The sequence below is a fragment of the Physeter macrocephalus genome, unplaced genomic scaffold, assembly GCF_002837175.3.
Source record: "Physeter macrocephalus isolate SW-GA unplaced genomic scaffold, ASM283717v5 random_482, whole genome shotgun sequence".
NCBI classification, from domain to species: domain Eukaryota; kingdom Metazoa; phylum Chordata; class Mammalia; order Artiodactyla; family Physeteridae; genus Physeter; species Physeter macrocephalus.
The window spans coordinates 38094-45848 of record NW_021145770.1 but is presented as its reverse complement, the minus strand read 5'-3'; the positions used below and the strand labels follow the sequence as shown (position 1 = coordinate 45848).

At 54.2% G+C, this 7755-nt stretch overlaps 1 protein-coding gene across 3 annotated transcripts in view; it reads left to right on the top strand.

The window, feature by feature from the left end:
- AP3D1 (adaptor related protein complex 3 subunit delta 1) overlaps positions 1-7755 on the top strand; it is a 46538-nt gene that overhangs the window by 4773 nt on the left and 34010 nt on the right. The gene's annotated exons all lie outside the window — the stretch shown is intronic.

Below are 7755 nucleotides of genomic sequence, written 5' to 3'. Positions count from 1 at the left end.
GTGGTTGAGAGTCTGCCTGCCGATGCAGGAGACACGGGTTCGTGCCCCGGTCCGGGAAGATCCCACATGCCGCGGAGCGGCTAGGCCCGTGAGCCATGGCCGCTGAGCCTGCGCGTCCGGAGCCTGTGCTCCGCAACAGGAGAGGCCACAACAGTGAGAGGCCCACGTACCGCCAAAAAAAAAAAAAAAAAAAATTCCAGAAAGTTTCGGGACTTCCCCAGTGGTCCAGTGGTTAGGACTCCACGCTCCCAACGCAGGGGTCCTGGGTTCGATCCCTGGTCAGGGAACTAGGATTCTGCACGAAGCAACGAAGATACCGCGTGTTGCAACGAACACCTGGCACAGCCAAATAAATAAATAAATATTTTTTTAAAAGCATATATCATATATGTGCTGTTACATACATTAAACACATTTTTAAAAATTTCCAGAAAGTTTCAAAAAGCAAGACTTGAATTTGCTGAACGCAGGCAACCATTTACACAGCACTTGCATTGTATCAGGTATTGTAAGTCACCTAGAGATGATTTAAAGTGTACCGGAGGCTGTGTGCACGTTGTATGCAAGTCTGCGCCATTTTATACAAGGGGCTTGAGCGTCTGAGTGTCTTCGGGGGTCCTGGAACCAATCCCCCACAGATACCAAGGGGTGACTGTAGAGAGAGATTTTGAAATTGGGTATAATCTGGGATTAAGATGGAACTGTGTGAAATGCTGATATTCTAGCGCTTCTGACCTCAAAAATGGCAATTTCCTGGGGTTCATCCTGGTGCCGAGGTGTGTGGGGCTCCTCGGGCTGTGAGGTGTGTGTGGGGCTGGCCCTCGCTCCGGGGACAGTGACTGAAGCATGTGTTATGTCTGGCACTGCTAAGCACTTGGTGCTTTTAAGCTATTTCTGTAAGATTCCTTTTATTTTAACAGCTTCTGAGGAGAGTGAAGATAGGACGTTTAGTAAATGGTTGTTACCCTAAGTCAGGGTCTCTCCTCCTCGGCACTGCCCACATCAGGGCTGGGTCATTCCTCTGAGGGGGGCCGGCCTGGGCGCTCTGGGGTGTGGAGCAGCATCTCTGGCCCCGCCCATCTGATACCAGGCCGTGCCCAGTCTTGACAACCACGGTGTCCCCAGACGTGGCCCAGTGTTCCCTGGCGGGGTGGGATTGCCCAGATGAGAACCCCTGACCCAAATTGATAAAGGAAAATTTCCCAGAATTCCCTAATGCTGGCCCTTCATTCAGGCGTCCCTTGTCCTCTGTGTTGTCATTGTTTTGTTGGCCCCTGTGCTATTGTGAGATAAGATGGCCTTTGTCCCTGCTCCTGTCGCAGAGCTCCTGGAACTTTTGTCATTTCCTAAGCAACAGAGGTACTAGGGGCATCCTTGTTGGGATATTCGGTCTCTGCCCCTGGTTCCTGACACTGAGCTGCTGAATCCCTTGGGGTTTCCTGGGTGATGGGAGTGTCTTTTTTTTCTAATGAGATGATCCGGGGTGGGCTCCTGGGTGGGACTGGTCACCAGAAAGGCCCGGCCGTGGTTTGAAGCTTCACACCCGCTCGCCCGCCAATCTTTCGGAGAGGGGAGAGGGGCTGCAGGTGGAGTTAATGATGGATCATGCCTACGTGATGAAGCCTCCATAAAAATCTAAAGTATGAGGCTCAGAGAGGTTCTCGGTTGGTGAAAGTGGCGTCCCCCAGTGCCACGAGGACAGAAGCTCTGCCTCCCGACCCTCTGGACCCCATCCTCTCTGCCTCTTCGTCCAGCTGTTTATATATATCCTTTGTCGTGCCTCTCACTGTGCGATAAACTAGAAAACACGAGTAAGTGCTTCCCTGCAGAGAAGCGGGTCATGGGAACTCTGGTTTACAGCTGGCAGGTGTGTGAGGTGGGGACAGACCTGTGGCTGAGCCCTCAGCCTGTGGGTTCTGCGCTGACGCCGGGCAGAGAGGTTCAGATCCTAACTGAGTTTTGGGACACCCAGCTGGTGTCAGGGAGTCGGTCATTGTGCGGGAGGCCCGCACTGGACGTCAGAGTGAAGGGAAACGGGGAGGTTTCCTAGACAGCCCACAGGGTGAGTCGCCTAGATTTGTGTGGGGTTTTTTTGTGTTTTTTTGTGTTTTTTTTTTGTGGTACGCGGGCCTCTCACTGTTGTGGCCTCTCCCATTGTGGAGCACAGGCTCCGGACGCGCAGGCTCAGCGGCCATGGCTCACGGGCCCAGCCGCTCCACGGCATGTGGGATCCTCCCGGACCGGGGCACGAACCCGTGTCCCCTGCATCGGCTGGCGGACTCCCAACCACTGCGCCACCAGGGAAGCCCTGTGCGCTTTCTTCGAACTCTTGTTAGTCGTGAAGTATATAATGCACATTCATACAGCTTAAGTATCATGATAATTATCCTAAGTTCTCCGAGGGTAATTTCCTTGCCTTGCTGATAGTTTTGTCCCTTAAATGTCCCTGAATGTCTCGCTTACTTCTGTTTGCAGGCTGGTGTCAGTGGCCGCCTCTGTCACTCGCTGCTGTGGGGAAGGGGCCACAGTGGCTTGTTTGCTTTGGTCGCCGGCAGGGGTCTGCTGTGGTCGATTTATCCTTCGGACTGTTGCCGGACCCCTGGGTTGTTTCCCGCCTGGGGCGTTTGATGAAGCGCCCTGCGTGAGAGGGCAGTCACCGCAGCCGCATGGGCAGGAGCAGCCTTGGCCTGCAGGCCAGCGTCGCGACCACTAGAAGCGCTCCTGTGGCTCCCGTTCCCAGCAGCAGCCGCCAGGGCCTCGCCTGCCTTTACTCTTTCCTCGGCGTAGTGCCATCTGCAGCCTTCGTGACGCTGTCTGCCTGAGCCTCCGTGCCCGAGTCTGGGCGCTGGTGCCCGACAAGACCGGAATGGAGGATTCATGGCGGCACTCGGGGGAGGCCAAGCCTTGGGAGACAGTGAGGGGGGCGCACCCGTCCTGCCTGTGCCCACCGCGGACCCGGGCACAGCCAGGGGGGCCCGGGACTCGGCCACGGATCAGCTGCGGGGCTGCAGTCAAGCCTCAAGCTTCCTGACCTTCAACCCCCCAGCCCGTCCCCCCAGCAGAGCTCCCAGCATAAGGCTCTCAGCTCTCCCTGACTTGGAGGAGTTATTCACAGGGCACAGTCACAGGGCAGTGGGTGGACAGGCTGTGTGCCGTGGCAGTTGTGAGGAACAAGTCTGTAGTGGGCTGTGTCTATGCGGGTCACCAGCGCCCAGGGATGTCCATTTGCATAACAATTCCAGGAGGTTGAAAGGCAGGAGGGGGGAATTCCTTGCGGTGCAGTGGTTAGGACTCTGCCTTTTCACTGCTGAGGGCGTGGGTACAATCCCTGGTCAGGGAACTAAGATTCCGCAAGCCGTGCGGTGTGGCCAAAACTATCAAACAAACAAAAAAAAAAAAAAGGAAGGAATGGTGTGATCTAGGTAGGCTCGATGCTGGGGTGCCCCCTTGGCACCGTGGACTCTGGGGCCTGCTCATCCCCTTGGGGGCGGCCGTCCTGGGCACTGGGGTGTGGAGCAGCCTCCCTGGCCCCACCCACTGCCTGCCAGACCCTCCAGTCTGAGGACCAGGGACGCCCCTGGTGTGGCCCCGCGTCCCCTGGGGGCACAGCAGCTGCAGAGCTGAGAGCCTTTGCACTGGGAGCTCTGCTCGGGGGACAGGGTGGGATTTGAAGGTTGGGAAGCCTGAGGCTTGACTGCGGCCCCATGGCCGAGTCCCGGGCCCCCCGGCTGTGCCCGGGTCCACGGTGGGCACAGGCAGGATGGGCGCCCCCCCCTCGCTGTCTCCCGAGGCTCGGCCTCCCCAGAGTGCCACCACGAATCCTCCGCTCTGGTCTTGTCGGGCACCAGCGCTTACTTGGGCACAGAGGCTCAGGGTGAGTCCTGGTGCCACCCTCACCGTCCACTGCAGGGGGACCCCGGCACTGAGGGTCTCCTCCTCCTCCATTTGAATGACTCGGGCTCTGGAGGCCACTGCTGGGCCGGGTCTCCGGGCTGCTGTCGCCCTGCAAGGAGGAGGGTCGCCGCTCCGGTGTAGACTAGTGCTGTGAGCATTTGCGGAAACAGAGGCAGAGGCCCGTCGGGTCACGTGTCGTTGAATAACGTCTTTCCATTCTGGTGGCACCGACGTGGTTTTTCTCTGTGGCTTTATTGAGACAGTATGGTTTATATAGCTTAGCATCCACCTGCTTGAAGTGTGAAATTCAGTGAAGGTTTTAGTGTATTTACAAAAGCGTGCAGCCGTCAGCACGATCTACCTTTACATTTCCGTCACCCCACCAGAGATGCTGTGCCCACTCTACGGTCCCCGTTTCCCCTTCCCCAGCCCCCACCCATCTGCTTCTGTCTCTGCCGAGGTGGGGCTCCAGTCCGGGCCAAGGGCGACTGGGTGACGAGAAGGGCCATGATTGGCCGTCAGGACCTGCTTGACGTGCCTGCGTGGGGTCCTGGGGGCTGAGCGCGGGGACGAGGGGCTCGTGGGGTGTACGGGTGGCGGTGGTCCGGATGGGCTGTCTGGCCTCTGTCCATTGCACTGCTCAGCGCCGTGCCCTGGCTCTGTTCGTTGCTGGGGTGGTGACGGGTCCTGACCCCAGGGTGGGCCTCAGCTCGGGCTTCTGCAGGAGGCCTGGCTCTTCCGGCTGCGGAGGCGCCGGCGCCCGTGCCCGGCTAGGTGAGCACAGGACAGCGCCCTCCTTGTGGGTCCTGCTTGCGTCTCCTCAGACGTTCTCTCGTCTCGACACTGACTCGCCTACGTTTCTGGGTTAAAATGTTAATATTTTCTTGTGGAAGCGATGGTCGTAGATGGCAGCTGGGTTGTTCTTGGCAAGGTGGTTGGAATAATGGGGAGAGCCCTCCCTGGTTGTGTATCATAACAACTTCTGAAATGTTTCTGGTCTGACACTGGCAGGCCCTGGAAACGCTGCTGTCGTTACACCCATCTCTGGCAGCGGCGGTGGTGGTCTCAACCTGTCCAAGCCCCCAAAGGTCTGAGCACTGCTGGTGCTGGTGCCCACGAGAGCAGGGCGCTGGGGCTCTGGGTCCCGAGCCGGGGCGCCCGCGAGCAGCTGTGGGTGGTGGCAGGACCGGCATGTTGGGACGATCCGGAGAGCACCTCTGGGAGACGGCAGGGGACGAGGCAGTAGAGATGATGTCGCCCAGGTGGTGGACGGAGCATCCAGACGATGCAGTGTCTCTCAGTGCTAAGGAGAAAGCCATCAAGCCACGGAAGACACGCAGGAACCTTAAACGCACATGACCGAGAGGAAGAAGCCAGTCTGTAAAGGCTACACACTGTGATTGCAACTCTGGGACATTCTGGAAAAGGCAGGACTCTGGAGCGGGGGAAGGATCAATGGTGCGGGGCTTGGGGGAGGAGGGATGAATGGGCGGGGCCCCGAGGGGTTTAGGGCAGTGAAACTACGCCGCGTGACGCCGTAACGGTGGATGCGGGTCAGTGTACGTGTGTGCAAACCCACAAACCAGTGAACCTCCGTCAGCTGTGGCTGCTGGGTGATAACGATGTGTCCTTGTAGGTTCATCGGTTGTAACACACGTCGCACTGGTGGGGGATACTGCTAGTGGGGATGCTGTGCACACGTGGGGCCGGGGGTGGGAAACCTCTGCCTCCCAGTCAGTTTTGCTGTGAACCTAAATCTCTTAAAAAGAAGTCTACAAGAAAAGCCCAGGGTCCAGCTGTGTGGTTTTGCAGCCTGCCAGCACCTCAGGGTCAACGGCAGCTTCTCTGGGCCTCAGCCCTCGAGGTCTGACTCCACTCCTCTGGGAGGGCCTGGGGATCCTGGGCATTTTTAAGTGTCCCAGGGAACTCTGAGAGCAGGCAGTATTGAAATGGCTGTTTTATTGTAGCTGCCGGGTTCGTATATGAGGGAAGTTTGTATCCTTTGTTCTCAGGTAAATTCTGGATCACACATCCATTTCAGTGCTGTTTGCTCTGTGGTGAAGTGTGACCCTGCTCAGAACAGGCCAGGGTGTTGGAGAATTTCATCGCGCTTGCATCTCCAGCTTCTTTTTTTGAAAGCAGCGTCAGTGATATGTGTTAGCTATTTATACTTTAGATCTTAAAATATTTCTATTTCATGTCTTTGGTACAGACAGGCCTTATTTTTTTGCGCTTCCCTTCGTTGTGCTTCGCAGATACTGCATTTTTCACAAATGGAAGGTCTGTGGCGACCCTGCAGGGAGCACGCGTGTCACCGCCATTTTTCCAACAGCATTTGCTCACTTCCTGTCTCTGTGTCACATTTTGGTAATTCTCACAAGTTTTCAAACTATCTCATTATTACATGATGGTGATCTGTAGTCTGTGATCTCTGATGTTACCCTTGCCGTTGTTTTGGGACCCCCACGAACCTTGCCCACGTAAGACATGACATAATCGATTGTTGAAATGACAACAAAGCATTTAGAATAGTACATAACTTAGTTGATAAAGGGTTTGAGAGCATTGACTCGAACTGTGAAGGACATTCTCCTGCGGGTAAAATGCCATCAAACATTATCGGACGCCATGGAGAAGCCGTTCGTGAGAGGAAGAGGCCACCGAACAGCAGACTTCATTGTTGTCTTATTTTAAGAAATGGCCACAGCCGCCCCGTCCACAGCATCGGGGCAGGACCCGCCACCAGCAAAAAGATTATGACTCGCTAGGAATTCCCTGGCGGTCCAGTGGTTAGGACGACTTGGCACTTTCACTGCCGAGGGCGCAGGTTCAATCCCTGGTTGGGGAACTCAGATCCTGCCCGGCCCCCCCAACCCCCTGCCAAAAAAAAAAAATAGATGGCTTGCTGAAGGCTCAGATGATGGTTAGCATTTTTTAGCAATAAAGTAATTTTAATTAAGGTGTGTATGTTGTTTTTTTAGACATAACGCTACTGCACACCTGGCAGACTACAGAACAGCGTGAACGTGACTTTTACCCGTGACTTGCTTTACCCTGATATTCGCTGTATTGAGGTATTCTGGAACCCTCCCTAAAATATCTCTGAGGTCTGCCTGTATAATTTCCTGGATCTAGATCATGCCTGTATACCTTGGCCATTTTTTTTTCCCTTTTTTGTGAAAAGGAGAGTAAATAGTTCTTTGTTAGCAATGCTGTGTGTAAATAAGACTGCAAAGACTAATCATTCTCTCCCACGTTCCTTACTTTAACTTCATGTGTGTAACTATGTTTTAGATAAATATTTAAATACTCCCAAGGGAATATGAAACATTTTATTTATTTAAATATCTTTGTTGGAGTATAATTGCTTTACAGTGGTGTGTTAGTTTCTGCCGTACAGCAAAGTGAATCAGCTATATGTGCACGTATATCCCCATATCCCCTCGCTCTTGCGTCTCCCTCCCACCCTCCCTATTGCACCCCTCTAGGTGGTTACCAAGCACCGAGCTGATCTCCCTGTGCTATGCAGCTGCTTCCCACTAGCTAGCTGTTTTACATTTGGTAGTATATATAAGTCCATGCCACTCTCTCACTTCATCCCAGCTTACCCTTCCCCCTCCCTGTGTCTTCAAGTCCATTCTCTATGTCTGTGTCTTTATTCCTGTCCTGGCCCTAGGTTCATGAGAACCATTTTTATTTTTGGAGTCCAAATATATGTATTAGCATACGGTATTTGTTTTTCTCGTTCTGACTTATTTCACTCTGTATGACAGACTCTAGGTCCATCCACCTCACTACAAATAATTCAATTTCGTTTCTTTTTATGGCTGAGTAATATTCCATTGTATATATGTGCCACAT